General features: G+C 42.8%; 1 long non-coding RNA gene across 4 annotated transcripts in view; it reads right to left on the bottom strand.

Annotated features, from left to right (window-relative positions):
• Positions 1–14,825, bottom strand: part of LOC138681977 (uncharacterized) — a 68,060-nt gene that overhangs the window by 9,056 nt on the left and 44,179 nt on the right. Inside the window, exon 4 of one of the 4 annotated variants that reach the window (XR_011322214.1) lies at positions 2,134–5,045. The exons of the other annotated variants lie outside the window; for them this stretch is intronic. This is a non-coding gene — a long non-coding RNA (uncharacterized lncRNA). Of the gene's footprint in view, positions 1–2,133; positions 5,046–14,825 lie in introns of those variants that run through there. 4 annotated transcript variants of the gene reach the window in all.

Raw genomic sequence — 14,825 nt, 5'->3', positions numbered from 1 at the left:
TGTGGGACAGAGGCACAGCCCCTGGACTGATGGTGCTGACACCTAACCCAAAATGGTGGGCACTTCAGGAAGAGCACTGGGGCGCCCGGCCCCTCGCCTCGTCCTCCCTCCTGGCTGCAGCGAAGGACATGCTCCCTCACCACCAGCACGGAGATTTCCGCAGCCATGAGGTGAGCAGGGGCTCCGACACCTGCATCGCTCTTTGGATGCTTCCTCTCTGGGCCTCCTTTATCAGAAAAGGCCCGGATGAAAAGCATAAAGGTGCAGCAATTCAGTAAGAAGCATCCCACCTCCCCCATGTTCTGTAACCCAGCACTACTGAGCATCATCCTCACTGATGGAGGAGGGAGCTGCTCCCCACTTTCCCTGCTTTGCTCAGTCCCTGGGTTGCGACAGTCCCAGGTGACCCCCCCCCCCCGATTTATCACTAAAATTAAGGCGCTGTTCAAATGTACAATGTTTGATAAGGTGCAGAGAAGATACAGTCCAGCCACAAGCCACTGGCAATATAAAACACAAACGTGGTAAGTATTCAACTAAAGGGCAAATGGTAAGCCCAGGGCTGGGTACTGAGTGTTAACCCACACTTTCTCTCTGTGCATGTTTAACAGGGGACTTCAAGACACTTGGATGACTTGGAAGTTTTGATACCTCTCCAATTGCCTTCAGGCTGTAAATCTTAGAAGATGAGATTTTCCTGTGGCATTTGACTTTTCTGGCTGAAACCCAGAGAGCTCAGAGGAGCAGACAGAATGGACGTGAAAGTAACCCGTTAAAAAATTATAGTACACTCACCGCACCTTCTGAGTAAAACTTGTGTAGAGTGCAAAAGGAAAGGAATTTCCTTACTCATATTTCCTCCATACCTGGGTGACCATCACTGTCCTTTGCTCCTATGTGTATTGCTCTCAAGTCTGGAAGACCAGTAAATGCAAACCCTTCTTCAGGCTGCAATTAATTTCTCAATCTTAATGTCTGAAGAGACAGTCCTTCTCCTCATCTCTCTCCTTTAACAAAATCAAATTTCCTCCCTCCTGCCCTCAGCCAAATGCCACAGGTACCTTCAACTCTTGTCCACTACACCTTTAACAGTCAAGTCATAGTCCAGGGATAGGGAGAGCTAACATAACATGATGGCCAGGTTAACAGATGGTCTAATAAAGCTGTAGGAATTTGAGATTTTCTTCAGTGTTATGACATGGTGCCTCTCCTAAGGGAACACTGCTACAGTCTTCAGTGGATGGGAAAGATATTCAGAACTCGGGACAGGACCTCAATGATCAGCAAGGATGTCGTAGGTCAGGACAGAGATGCACCAGCAGAGTTTAGTGGGCAAGGTTTGCACAACGTACCATTTCTCCCTCCAGCCAGAGATACCAGCTGTCCATTACCATATGTGCAAGAGAACAACATATATGCATCAAAAGACTTAAATGAGAAATTCGGCTCTGTGACCTTACACAAATATACAGGCTTTGATTTTTTAGCGAAGGGGGTTAGACATGGTGGACACGGTAGAGCCTTACATGGATAAAAGGATGGAAGCACATTCTTTACACACTTTCGAATCAAATTACACTGAGATCAGAAATATCAGAAAAGCTGACCAGGGGTCTTACAGTGCTCCTTCTCAGGAAAAAAAGACACCAAACTCCTGCAAATTCCATCTGCTGTTTGTTATGCTTCTTTCACAAGTAGCTACCCTTCTGTTCCCAGACCTACAGAGGCTGGAGACACACATTTCTCAAAGCAAGCAGGAAGATAACAGAATTATTCAGTTCTGTTGAAGCCAGATAAAAACCACAATCAGCATAAGAATTCAAAATTACAGCCCTAATGAAATGTAGTTTCTGGTTCCAGATATTTTTTCCTAAAAAAACCCAAACCCAAAACATCCCCAAACAAACCAAAACAAAAAACCAGCCCAAAGCAGCTCTTAAGTATGCAAGAGCTTCCCTTTCCTTTGCAAAGACCACACTGCAATCTACCTTAGTGCAAGCCAGCCGCACAAAGCCATCCCCCTCTTTTGTTACCAAACCAGTGAAAAAACACGAATCAAGTACAAATACTTCAGAGATTTCCCATTAAAGCTGCAAACTTGACAGAGAACCACATATGGTCAGTCGTACCACAAACGTGAAGCCACAGTCCTAAATTCAGCTGGTTTCCTTTATCACAACAGGATGTGTTTGTCTAGCAGTAGTCACCGAAAGAATGAGGCAATCTAGGATCTTGAAGGTAACAAGTTGGAAGGAGGCATGTTTGAAGATTTCAGTTTAATTAATAGCAATGAGTTTTATTATCCTCTGCCTCCAGTTTTGCTCTTAGTTCTTTTTCAGATTTACTCTCCATTAATGAACAGAATATAATCAGGAAAACTAAGCATAAGAGAGTTCAACTATTTTTTAGAAAAACAAACAAACAAACAAAACCCAACCAATCAAACAAACCCCACACCAAAACCACCATGTATTTGGGGATTCTTACTATACAATATTCATGTCTTTACGTGTGCGTGTTATTATGGCACTAATCTGTTTAACACAAACAAGCACAAATATCTGAAGATGAGAATCTGTACCTAAAGACATAGCTGACAAAACATACTCACATGTGCAAATAGGATGCTCGGGAATGAAGCTACACTCGGGTTATTTGCACAAGTAAGGTGTTTTTTTTTTCTTCCCCAGCAGAGCTGACAATAAAAGTACTCCTGTCATCATCACAGCCTCCTGCAATGTTAACATTGAATTTTTCTCTGTGTGTGCATGTGTGCAGGCAGCTTTTGTTAGCGTTTGTCTACAAAATTATAATAGGTGTCTTTCCTTGTGCACTGGCTTGTGTGATAGTGGTTTAAAAGACAAAATCAAGCCCTGTCTTTAATATAGTGTTATCAGAGGCATCTCCTTTGGGGAGGTGTTACGGCCATCTAGCAGACACCTAGATGAGATATGCGCTTCTTTGGAGAGATATTGCCACAAAGCATTTGAGAGAAAGAATGGATGCTTAGCTAATAGATGCGCATAATTACTAATCTGTGATGCTCCTTAATGGGAGATTTTGACAGGCAGTTTTGAGAGGTATCATGAAGACATGCAATAGTGCTGCTGAGTTTGTGACTCATTCCCCTGGAATCCTCCAAGCTTAACTTCTATTAGCTATAATTTTTTTTTCCACCTTTAAGAAATATTTGGAGATCCCAGCCCATCGCTGCCCTCCCCTCCCAAAGAAACATGTCAGAACAGAAACGTGCATCCAGATTTCCCTCATCTGCACGTGCTGGGCACGAGCGCTGCATCACAACCACGCAGAGATGCTTCTAGCAGAGGGGAACGCCATTCCTGTTGTGAGAGAGGTTAACATAAAGAGGGCACTACAGAAATGAAATGGAGTTGCCCATATGGAAAATCAGTTCCTACCTAAGATGGAAAATTTAAGGGGAGACAGGATGTTGCCACAGAAACACATCTTGGGAGGCCAATCACCCTAACTCAGACTGGAAGTGCGGGGGACCATGTTTTGCTCTCAATAGTGGTGCTGCAAAACCATACATATGGGTTGGGTGTAATGGAAAAGACCTGAAACTCAGAGGTGAGTAACTGGCTGTACTTCCCCTGCCTTTCCTCTGCAACCCCGCATGCCAGCACAGCTGAGGGCAAGATTTCTGATTCTTGTTATTCCTGTCCTGGAGAGGCAGGGTGGCCTGATTCACTGCTCAGCTGGTTTTGCTCCTGTGATTTCAGGCGATGGCCTAGATGTGCTGCAAGGAATTAACCCCTCGCCCTCCTTCCTGCACTCGCCATTTGGTTGTGAAGTGCAATATCGAAAGAAACCACTATGATGACACATCTTGCTGTGGTAGGCACAAAGCACAAAATGTCCAAGCCCCGCTTGCAGACCATTTTGAGTATTTTAAAGCAGTGTAAATTTGCCTTTTGTCCCCATCTTTCCTTTGTATTTCCCTCATACCTGGCCACCCTTGCAGGAGGTGATCACTCTTGCTAAAATCCCTCATTTGCCTCACTGTCCATCCCAACATCAAAGCATCCCAACGCTTTGAACAAGCAACCCAGAAGCTCCCATCTTGACGCAGCAAAATGTGACTTTGAAAAAGCTCAGGAGACCACGCGTGTGACAGGTTAATGTGGACTATTTTTGAAGGTGAAATGGAGGCGTTGAGATCCGAGGGCAGCAAGTGGCACTCTCCCAACCGCAGTTCATGATGAAAAAGGCCACCGAGTGTCTGCGGCGTATCGGAAGCCCTGTCATGTATTGCAAACGTATTTTGAAAGGCTTTATAAACAAATCCAAAGGAGGTTATTAAATTCAACATTCTGTGTACAAAAGGCATGAAAAAAGTGTTGTGAATCGGGTAAGTAAATAGAAGTCTAACTGCAAATAATAAAATTACATAAATAATATAAGAATGATGACTAGATTGCTGTATTTTGAGTGGATTTGAGGCAGATGTGAAACAGGTGGTAATTATTTGCTACAAAGTAACTGCAATTTACTTGAATTAACTGCATAATACATTTTGGCCACAAATCCTTGTTTTAACGCAATGTTTTCTGAACTTCTTTAGGGAAAAAAATCAGTAGCATATCAAGTTGCATTTTACCACGGCACTTGTGGTTTTTTATCTTCAATAAAATACAAACGTTCAGGCAGACCTCTGAGGTCGGGCAAGCTGACAGGGCAGCAAAGACCAGGAGCTCCAGGCAGAAAATGAGCACTGGCTCCATGCAAGAGCTCCCTTCCTGCTGGTTTCACCCCGAACGCCAACGCGGAGGACCGCACCACGTCTCCAGCTGCTGTGCCCAGAAATTTCACCCCAGGCATCTCCGTGGGCCACGCTATGGGCTTGCAGGGTAACTCCTGCGGCTCTATTTCTCAGTCACGGATGTAGCTACATCTCTCCTGGTTTCAGGCATGTAAACTAATTACAATGATGTTCCAGTGGAAACTTCCTCTTCGATTTGGCACGCTATTCTTTCAGCACACAATGATGAAAAATCTTAATTTGCTTCAGACGAGCCTGTTAGCTGTATTAATAAATTAAAACACCAAAAATAAGAATAGCAGAGCCTGAAACTCCACCAGCAAAAAAAGCATTAAGCAAAAAGTATTAAAACTACTGTGCAAGGCATGTATTTGCTATATTTAGCTTTTTACCCTCCAGGATGATAATTCTGAAGTGGAATGAAAAACGTGCTGAATCACTACATCTAAAAAAATGTATTCTTCAAGCAAAATGTACCAGCCACATAAAACTGAATCTGAGTGCTTTTTGCCCTACATTAAAATACTCATTGAACTGAAAGAGATTAAGGAATACCTGAGACCTTCCCAAATGCATGGTTCAGAGGAGTGGGGAATTAAATCAGAATTCATGTACTCAGAAGTTGGTATTCAGATTGTTTTGCAAAAGGAGCACTCTATCTGTTTTGATAACCCAACGCACCGTGACTGCTTCAGAATACATGCATTACATGAATATTGGATCCTGTACCGCCTACCTTATTCAGGAATAAGGGCAAGAGAGCTGACTTCGGCGACACTATTCACACACGTTAGGATTTAGTCCTGCAAATCCTTCATCCAGTGGTGACGCTGATAAAATTGTGGGGAAAAAATGCAGATCCTTGCCATAATTTGCAAAAGTCTTGTATATGAAACTTGTCAAATGCGCGGGCAATGAGCATAAACAGAGCAAGCCTCTAAAAATGCAGACAAATGATAAATTTTTGAAGACATATTTTAAAACAGGAAGCATGTTTTGTCAGCTAGAGAATTACTTTTAGAGAAACTAAACGTATCAGGTTCCTACCTTGCTTGAATAAGCAGTGCTATGGTACCACACGGCAATTTCCACCAATGGTGGCAATAATATCTTTTTTTTAAATAATATCCTTTTTCCTCTCAACAAGCTTTAGAGATGAGTATAGGAGAAAAACCACAGTTGAATTAAGCAGTTGCTTATGACATTCCTCCTGGCAGTATAATGTGATTTATTGAGTTATACTGCAGTCTTCAGCTTTTTAACCAGATTAAGGCTGAAAAGAAGCCAGCAACTAAAACATTTTTCCATTTTTATTTATATTATATTTAGTTATGTTATATTTTTAGTTAAATAAACTTGTGGAAGAGTACACAAGCTACAAGACCTAATGGCCCGGATACGTAATTAATCAGATTTGAAAAGCAAGGACCATTTATCTACATAAAACAAATAGAATCTATTCTATTAAGCTAACCCATTCAAATCACAAACCTGACTGCCGCTAGTGAGAATATTTTGCTTGGCAAAGGTCCTAAAGGTTCTAAAATTATGTATGCTATTTTTATTTCCTCCTTGGATTGGATTAGTTACTAAGCAACTGAAGAGTTCAGTTCTGTTGGTTAACAGCCATACTGTATTTCATAAAATCGGTTACTATATAGGACCTAAGTGCCCGTGAAGAAAAGATAGTACAGTGGTCTTTTGGAGGCTATTTGCTTGTGAATGGTTTTGTACAACCAACTGTCCTGGCTTACATTTTAAATGCACATAATTACTATCTAGGTTGCAAGTTTTTTTAAAGTTTTATCTCTAGGTTATATTTTTAAGAAAAGAGGGTTCTCTAAGTCAGTGTCCTCCTTGACAAGGGAATTTGATAACTTTTCATTTGCTAAAGAAGCCGCTAAGGAATTGGAGCTATATCAGTGTAAAGCTTGCTCTTCGGTGCATTAAGCAGAAATAGGACATGGTTTAACAAAAAAAAAAAAAAAAAAGGTAAAAAGCAGAAGGGAAGATAAAGAAGCTACCCTGAAATAGCTCTCACTCCTGAAACTGGACAAGAATTCTGGCATAAAGGCAGAATTGGTAGCATCCTTTAAGGCACATCCAAAGGTCCTATCTTTAGCTGATCGGTTGCTATCACTTGTAAGTACTTATGTTTTTCGTATGGCCATACTAGGGAGGAAAAAATACTTCCAAGCCTCTCAGGACTGTGAAGTGTGCTGCTTACTGACGCTGAAGCCCTATAAAAGCTCTGCTGTGCACCAAGCTGTTCAACTTCACAAACTACCTGCCAAGCCCACCTTAAATAGCATAAAATATGGATTGGCTTGGGTGTTTCTTGGTAACTTCAGACTCCGTCAGCTCAACCCAGCCTCCTCCTTTTGCAAACTCACTCCTGTTTGAAGATGATGTTATTTCCAGCACCCCTCTCCCTCTGCCTTTTTTTTTTAAACCACAGATGAAGTCTCTGACACCTAGGAGGAATGAAATACTCACTTTTACCTAAGTTTACTTTGGGAGAATGTGTACCACCAGACATATCCTGGCACCTTTTTTGAAATGAAAGACCCTGCCTATAAAAGTTAGCCTCCTCTCTCTCTGAGTCAGCTAATTGCCACTTTTCTGCACTGACAGGGTGGCGTGGCTGTGGTTCACAAAGGTGCGCAGACACTCCTCAGCTAGGCAGAGCCAAGGGATCCTTCTGGGCTGGACGTGAAGAGCACACACTTGTATAACCAGCTGCCGCATCAAGCATCTTCCCTGCTCATATGCAGCTAGGTCAGATGAACTGCCTTCCTTCCCAGCCTACAAGAAATAAACCCTGTTAAAGCTGGCAAGGCATTTCTGAGCTCAGGATGCACCAAGTATCTAACTTTGCTTGTTTCGTTGTGAGGAAAAAACAAGCTGAAGCAAAGGGGTTGCCTGGCAGGGCTTCTCTTCCCTGTGCAAATCACGAGGAAATACCCAGTGAGCAGAGGGACAAAGAGAGATGCTGGAGTGCACATCAGTCCTGCAGCTGCCTGTGCCATCCGTTTCTTCTAGGCAATGTGTTTAAGCTTATACCCGTAAATAGATGCTACTGGATGATGATGGAAGTAATTGGAAATGCTTAAAGCAGCTACTCCATAAATCATTTTCATTCACTGGGTTCCACCTGGGCCCTTGCTGTACTTTCCTTCCTCTGCTCGCTTTGACAGGCAGCACACAAAATGGGTCACTTTCTGCTCCCCTGAATATTTTATTGCTAAAAAGGGAAAAGCAAAAGGTTGGTGTTCAAAGGGATTCCTTGTCTGCATCTCTGTGCAACTTCAGCAGTCTGGGTAATCTCAGGAGCAGACCTTTCAAGATGCACACAAGACCTCTGACAAAATCGCTGCCCTGATATCACAGTGCTTCCTCCTGTGTGGCTCCTTACTGTCTCAAGGCTACCATGCACACACACAAAAAATCCACTTGTAGATACTAAAGCTGACCCACAGCATGTAGTGCACTATTCTGGAAACTAGTTCAGGCAATTCAGCCCCTTCTTTCAACTATAGTCTATTCTTTAAGCATCACTCTTCTGCAAGTTTTGAATAAAACAACACTTAAAGAACCATTAGTGATGCTTAAAGAATGCCTACATAGGTACCAGGCCACCCGACCGAAAGACAAAAAAGAGTCTACTTTCCTGCAAACTAAGCAGCAGCACATTTGCCCTCAAACCTGCTCACTTACGGACCCACAACCTCAGCACAAGCAAAGACCATTACCTGAAATCTGACAAATGAACTATTTCAAAATCAAAGGGAAGGGAAAAAAATCTGTAGTTGTGACACCTCCCACCTCTGCTCTCCGGCTAGTTGCAGGGAGAGTGAAACTTTGATCACTTCTGTGGTCTCATTTAAGCCCAAAGCAGTCAGTGAGAGCCAACACTACAAATGCCATCAGGAGCACTGATGTCTTTTTTCAACAAGGTACTGCACCGCAAAATAGACTCCTGCATGACCCAAAATAAATGCACTTTGCGTACATTTGGGTACAAAGCACATTTAATTTAATTTCTAGTTATGTCTCGACTTTTCCATGAGGAATTCCTAAGGGGTCATCCTGAGTCAGCCGGGAGCCGGACAGCAGATACAGAAGATCCCACAGGGTTGATGCTGGGGAAGAAGGGGAAGGAGGGCAAGCAGTGTCTCAGCACCTGCTAAACCAGTGCAGTCATTTTAAACAATGTTTAAATACAGATGTTGAATAGCAACATGAATGAAATGTACTGGAAAACATGAAGCATTTAAAAATCAATGGGGAAAGTATGAGATGCTAGTCTGCAGTTCTAGTAAAGAGAAGTCAGCATTGCTAGTAGACATGCTACACTGTGAAACCTCAAAAGCAAGGCAGTACCCTAACACAAAGCAAAGCACAAAGCCAGTCCTTAGCTAGCTTTTTTAGGGTCAGCTTCTCTTGCTTCACCAAACCCTTGCCTTAATGTGCACCAACACAGTAGTTCCACTGAGAGCATAATGGCCAAGCAAAGTTAACGCAATTGCAGGTATAGGCACTGTTAGACCCAAGAAATAATATCGGAACCAACGTTTCAACACCAGATTTGCCAATTTGCAAACTAACTGTCGTACCACCTCTTATAAGCCCACAAGCACACCACAGGAAAGCCCTTCAGAGATCCTCTTACCGGATGCAATCCTGCAAAATCTCTGAGCAAGACTGACTAGGAGGTCTTCATTTCTGGCATTTGCATGGTCCTCCTGACTTCAGCAGGACTGCTTACGCCCAGGTCTACTTGATCCACAGATGAGCTTTCAAAAACTTCTTATTTTGAAGAAAAGAAATGAAGCAAGGAGGTTGAACCTTACAAAGGAAGGAATTCTAATAGAAATGCCTCACCAAGCGTGAACTCTTCTAGACCTTCAATCTATTTTCCAATACAAGTCTATACTTCTGTAGCCTGCTCCTGTGGGGTGCTACGCATCAGTGACTCCCAGGACTTCCCTGCAGCGGGGTGTCATCATCTGTTTCCGTGCAGCAGCAGCTTCACCCTTGCAGCTCTAGCTCTAACTGCCCACACGCAGTAATACTCATACCACACTACACAGAAACTCAAATTGCATTTTTTGATTTTCAAGTTAATCCATTCCCCACACCATACCCATGCAAGCCAGGCTGCTGATTTAAACGGGAGTACTTGCAGGTTAGCAAAATCAGGTCACAGGAAAGAAAAAAAAATAAAATTCCTGTTTTGTAATGCCTGAAGAAGGTACATGTGGGAGAGATGGGGTTTCTTTTCTAGGAAAAGAAATATGCAGTGAAACTCAAGGAAAGGAAAATGAAGCCTCAGTTCTGAATTGAGACAAACTGCTGTCTTACTGGCACAAGCAAATTAAAGGTGAAGGCTTTGTCAGGAGCTGTGCTCTGTGGAAGACAGCTAGAGACGAAGAATTTAAGATTTCTGGGACAGGAAGAGTCACAAGAGACGAACATTGTATGATTTAATTATCCAACTGGAGGGATAAATTAAGCTTTTGACTTGGAGCTGCATATAAAGAGAGCAATTAGACTTCTTTTTAAGAAAATTAGCATATGGTTTAAGAAGGGAGTAATAGTTTAAAATGCTAGTATGAAATTGTTACTTATATGCAATGGTAATAGATCTGTATGCTATACACATTGAACTAGATGCTCCATTGTTTTATATCAGTATTCCTTTTCCAAAGCCAAAAGACCTTGTGCTGGTTTGCACTGTTAGAAGATCTGCCTCAATGAGTCCATTTTCAGTGCAGACACAGCCTCCGCCTTTCTCTAAAGTTGTCTCCATTTCCAAACCCACACTGCTGCTATGTATCTTGGATATGTATTATTTATAGATTATTAGTCTTCTTAAAATTGTTATGTGCTTTGAATCTGCTCTTGAAATGGGTTCTGCATGTATGTGCACATGCTTAGCTTGGGTTCAAGTTTTCATGACGGACTTTTGTATAATAGTACACTGTACGAATAATCCACTCTTCTTCTTATAAGGGGGGTGTGTGTGTATATATACAAATGCACCTTTACTCTCCAGGCTCTGCATTAAACCATTCCAATGAGATGAAGTGCTAAACTTTCAAAAAAACCCCAAAACATTGCCATCAAGTTTCAGATTTTCCAAGAGGCTAAATCAGTATGAGTCCTTTGACCAAAACAAAACCCTGCCAATCTATTCTAGCTAGGGAACAAGCCCTAAATCATTAGAAAAATACTTAGTAATAGATTTAAGGTTTAAATTAAGTGATTTTCCAGATCAGGAGTTATTCTCTATACTGTGCACCAACTTTTCAATAAACTATACCCTCTGTTTGGAAACCTATCAAAAATTATTGAGAGAGATTTCATCAGTACAGAGGTGAGCACTTTTGACCCCATGTAAGATTTTGTTATGGTTCCTTATTTGAACAAGTAACAATTCTGAGGAAGTCAGTGTTTGCTCTGCTATCGTATTTCTATCTAGCAGCACTTTCCAGAGGGAAGAAATTGTTCTATCATGCGTGCAGAAGCACTTGGCTTGCACATAAAAAGTCCCCGGAGGGTTAAAAAAAACCCAACACTTTTTGAAACCCTATCAACATACACACAAATTGCACACCAAAGAACTGGCTAGTATAAATTTGAATGCATTTATTACCCAAGTGAGGAGCAAGACAGTAACTCTGAAGCAACAATCTCTCCTTTTTGTGTAACTCGCTGTCCAACAAAATGTTTAAAAGAGTTATCATTTTCCATTCATGATCTCTTACCATGCACTTTTATGGTGAGCTAATTAACTTCTCTAAACTAATGAAAAGAAAAAAAAAATCAGTGCAGGTTTTAGTGCGTTACTATAAGCACACATTAGTTTAATTTTCCATTGAACAGATTCACACAGCCCTGGGATCTCAATGGTAAAAACCTAATGTGATTTAACCTCTTTTATACAGAAAATGGGTTGATGGAAAGAACATACAACATCTGCAGCTTTACATACTTCTTAGATTCACCAAGTTTTTATTACTACTAGTACTGGAGGGGAAAACATTATGAGTAAACACACATGTGAAAGGTATCACTGTTAGTCACCAGTTAGGAACTCGATCTCATACATAACTTCTCACTGTAATACAGCACCAAAAATGACTAGGATGTACGTCTACAGTGGAAAATAGCAGCTCTCCCTTCTATAAATCAGATAGCCTGACTTACTCTGAGCTGAATTTCAGTTGCGAACATTTTTGAAAGTGTTACAGCAGTAAGCATCAAGATGACTGAGGTCGCTGTGGGAAAGCTTCCTCCGTGGACATCAACTGCTGAGGCGCCACTGGCATCAGTCGAGCCACTGACGTGGTCCTCATCTGTTCCCAGCGGACAGCCCAGGCCGGAGCAAACATGTGCTCAGGCTGCAGCTCTCGGGGATACATCCCAAAAGCCGTGTGCCGGTGTGAACCGATCTGCTCACCCACACATTACACTAGTGCCCCCCCGCCCAGAACAGACCACTCACTAATGGGCAGGAGCGGGTCTTTAGGACCAGGTATATTCATGCTTTTCTGTTTCTATGCTGATGCTTGCTGATTGGGTGTCTTGAATTAAACACTCATGTTTTTTTTTTTCCTTTATCTGTGCAAATCCTCGAAAATGCTGCTTTGTACCTATTCAGAGCTGCCCTTTGGGAGCGGGTTTTTGTAACAGCTGCCCAAGATGACAGGTGAATATTTATCTCTCTGTGTGGTTTAGTAGTGCAACTGCCCTCACCTCCCAACCTGCAGGTCGGGTTCATACGGTCTAGGCAGCGCTTCCGAGGAAGCTGTTAGAGAAATGCAGGGAGCGGGCTGTGGCTGCCAGATGGCTATGTATCTCTCTCCCTCTCACCCCCTGGTGCTACTCCATCACGCAGCATCAACTGTGAGCTTCAGTGGGAAATTAATTCTCTCCCCTGCTTCTACTCAGGAAAGTTTCCACTTCACATTGTAAGTTTACAGCTATACATCGCTAAATAAGCCCCAAGAAGGGGGAAGACAGCCACGCTGATGTTAAGTGACTTGCTCAACGTCAAACGGCACCCAGTAGCAGAGCCAGGAGTACGAGCCCGGGACCTGCACGGCGCAGGCTGCGAGCAGCAGCAGCACCCACAGGCATTGGAAGTCAGGGAGCGAGTTTGCACAGCCCACACCAAGGGTCAGTAACACCACCTAACAGTAAGGCATTCCTGGCAGAGGTGGAGCTGTATCAGATTTGCTCTTTTGCAGCTACATGTGCTAGTGTAAAGTTTTGCATACACTTCTGAAAGTGAGTGCGTGGTGAGGACTACACTTGAGTATTCAATGCCTTGGTTTTTTGCTGCCCAACACCACCAACAGTAGCCCATACAGAAACCTACTCAGACTTAACTATTTGGAAAAGACAAAAGATCACGTTATTCCCAGAAGAAAACAAAATGACCTCCCCATCTTTTTCTATGTTCAGGACAGTGGGCTGAGTACAAAGTGTCATGGATATAATTTAGCAAATACAGGTTGTAAATACTTATTTAATGCAGTATTTTTATAATACACTGGCCCAAGCCTTCCTTTTGCATAACAGAGTTGGATACCAAGGTCTTACGGGGGACATGTCTTTCTTGCAATCCTCTACCTTCCTGTACGTACTGGTCATAAGGGAGGAACAGTATGCCTGAATTACTGCTTGCATGGGCGTGAAATATATTAATGCAGATCTTATAAAGGCTAGTTTTGGAGGCTTATAAAAACCTATATATTCTTTTGAACAATTAGTTGTGGCAGCAAGCCCTTTAATCCAATAAAGCCTCATTATGTCAATAACAGACCTCACACAACTTGCAAATCATATAGTTCTTGTAAAGCAGCCCGTGTGAGGGTGAATTAGCTGTCAAGAACACAGGTCTGGGCTGAAATTATCCCCAGTGCAAAGGCAAGGGATTCACACTGAATCAGACCTCTCTTAAAACATCCATGGTCTCGGAGCTCACTGCAGAAAACAGGACACCCTGTATGGACTTCAACGGGCCTCGTGAAAAGCACCCTAAACAGGGCTTCTTTCCAGTCTCAGGCCACCCAGCCAAAGTTATTCACTGTATCCTATTACTGGGCAAGGAAGAACTGCTGCTGCTGCAACAACAGAAGTGACTACATAGTGCAAGAATGATGACCTTGGAGCAAGCTTCCAACCAAAACGTCCTTAGGTGAGCAGTCTCCTTTCATGTTATAGGGGCTACACCCGGCAAGTGATGAGAGTTGAGCAACTCTGGCTTCTTCGTCAGACCTCTGGCCAGAGGTAAGAGAAAAATGAAGGCTACGAGAACACAAAACTTGTGAGCTCCAAAGCCCCATGTTTCAGAGGGATGTAAGAGGACACACTGTCCCCGTTAAAAACAGAGCCCTGTGTGCAGAAATGAACCTAAGCCAATGCCCTGCCATCTCCCAGAATAAATCAACTGCCACAAACATGCAGAGAAACACTGTGTGGATTTTTTTTTAAATTGAAAAATAAAAAGGATACTGCTATTGTGCTTTGAAATTTTATGATCTGTTGACCTTAGCGTCAACTCCCTGCCTGGTCAAAGTTAATAAGAAGTGCTGAGGAGGTATTTCCAGGGGTTTGGGGACTGCTTTGCTTCAAATGCATTTTTGTTTGCTTTGCTTTTTTTGGCAGCAGCCCGTAAAAGCCAAAGGGCCCCATGGCATCCCCAAAGCCCATTGGGACCATTCGTGTGTGATGTCTGCTCCGGAGAGGTCAGAGCCAAGAGCAGCGCAGCGACTACCACTTCTGGTCACTGCCTTGACTTCTAAACACATCCAAAGCATGACGAACCCCCTTCCCTTTTGCTTTCCAGCATGTTCCCTCTCACCCCAGCTCACAAGCCTCCCCCCTTCATTGCATCAGATTCAGCTGCGCAGAGATAAAGACTCTGATTTGCTTTGCAGAAGCTAGAGCGGGGAGGAGGGGGGGAGAAAGAAAAAAAAAAAGGCACAAAAGCACAAGTTATAGAGGAATTCAGTGTTTTTACCACCTCCCC

The sequence above is a fragment of the Haliaeetus albicilla genome, chromosome 2, assembly GCF_947461875.1.
Source record: "Haliaeetus albicilla chromosome 2, bHalAlb1.1, whole genome shotgun sequence".
NCBI lineage: Eukaryota > Metazoa > Chordata > Aves > Accipitriformes > Accipitridae > Haliaeetus > Haliaeetus albicilla.
The sequence above is the reverse complement of the archived record's forward strand: the minus strand, read 5'-3'. Positions and strand labels throughout refer to the sequence as shown.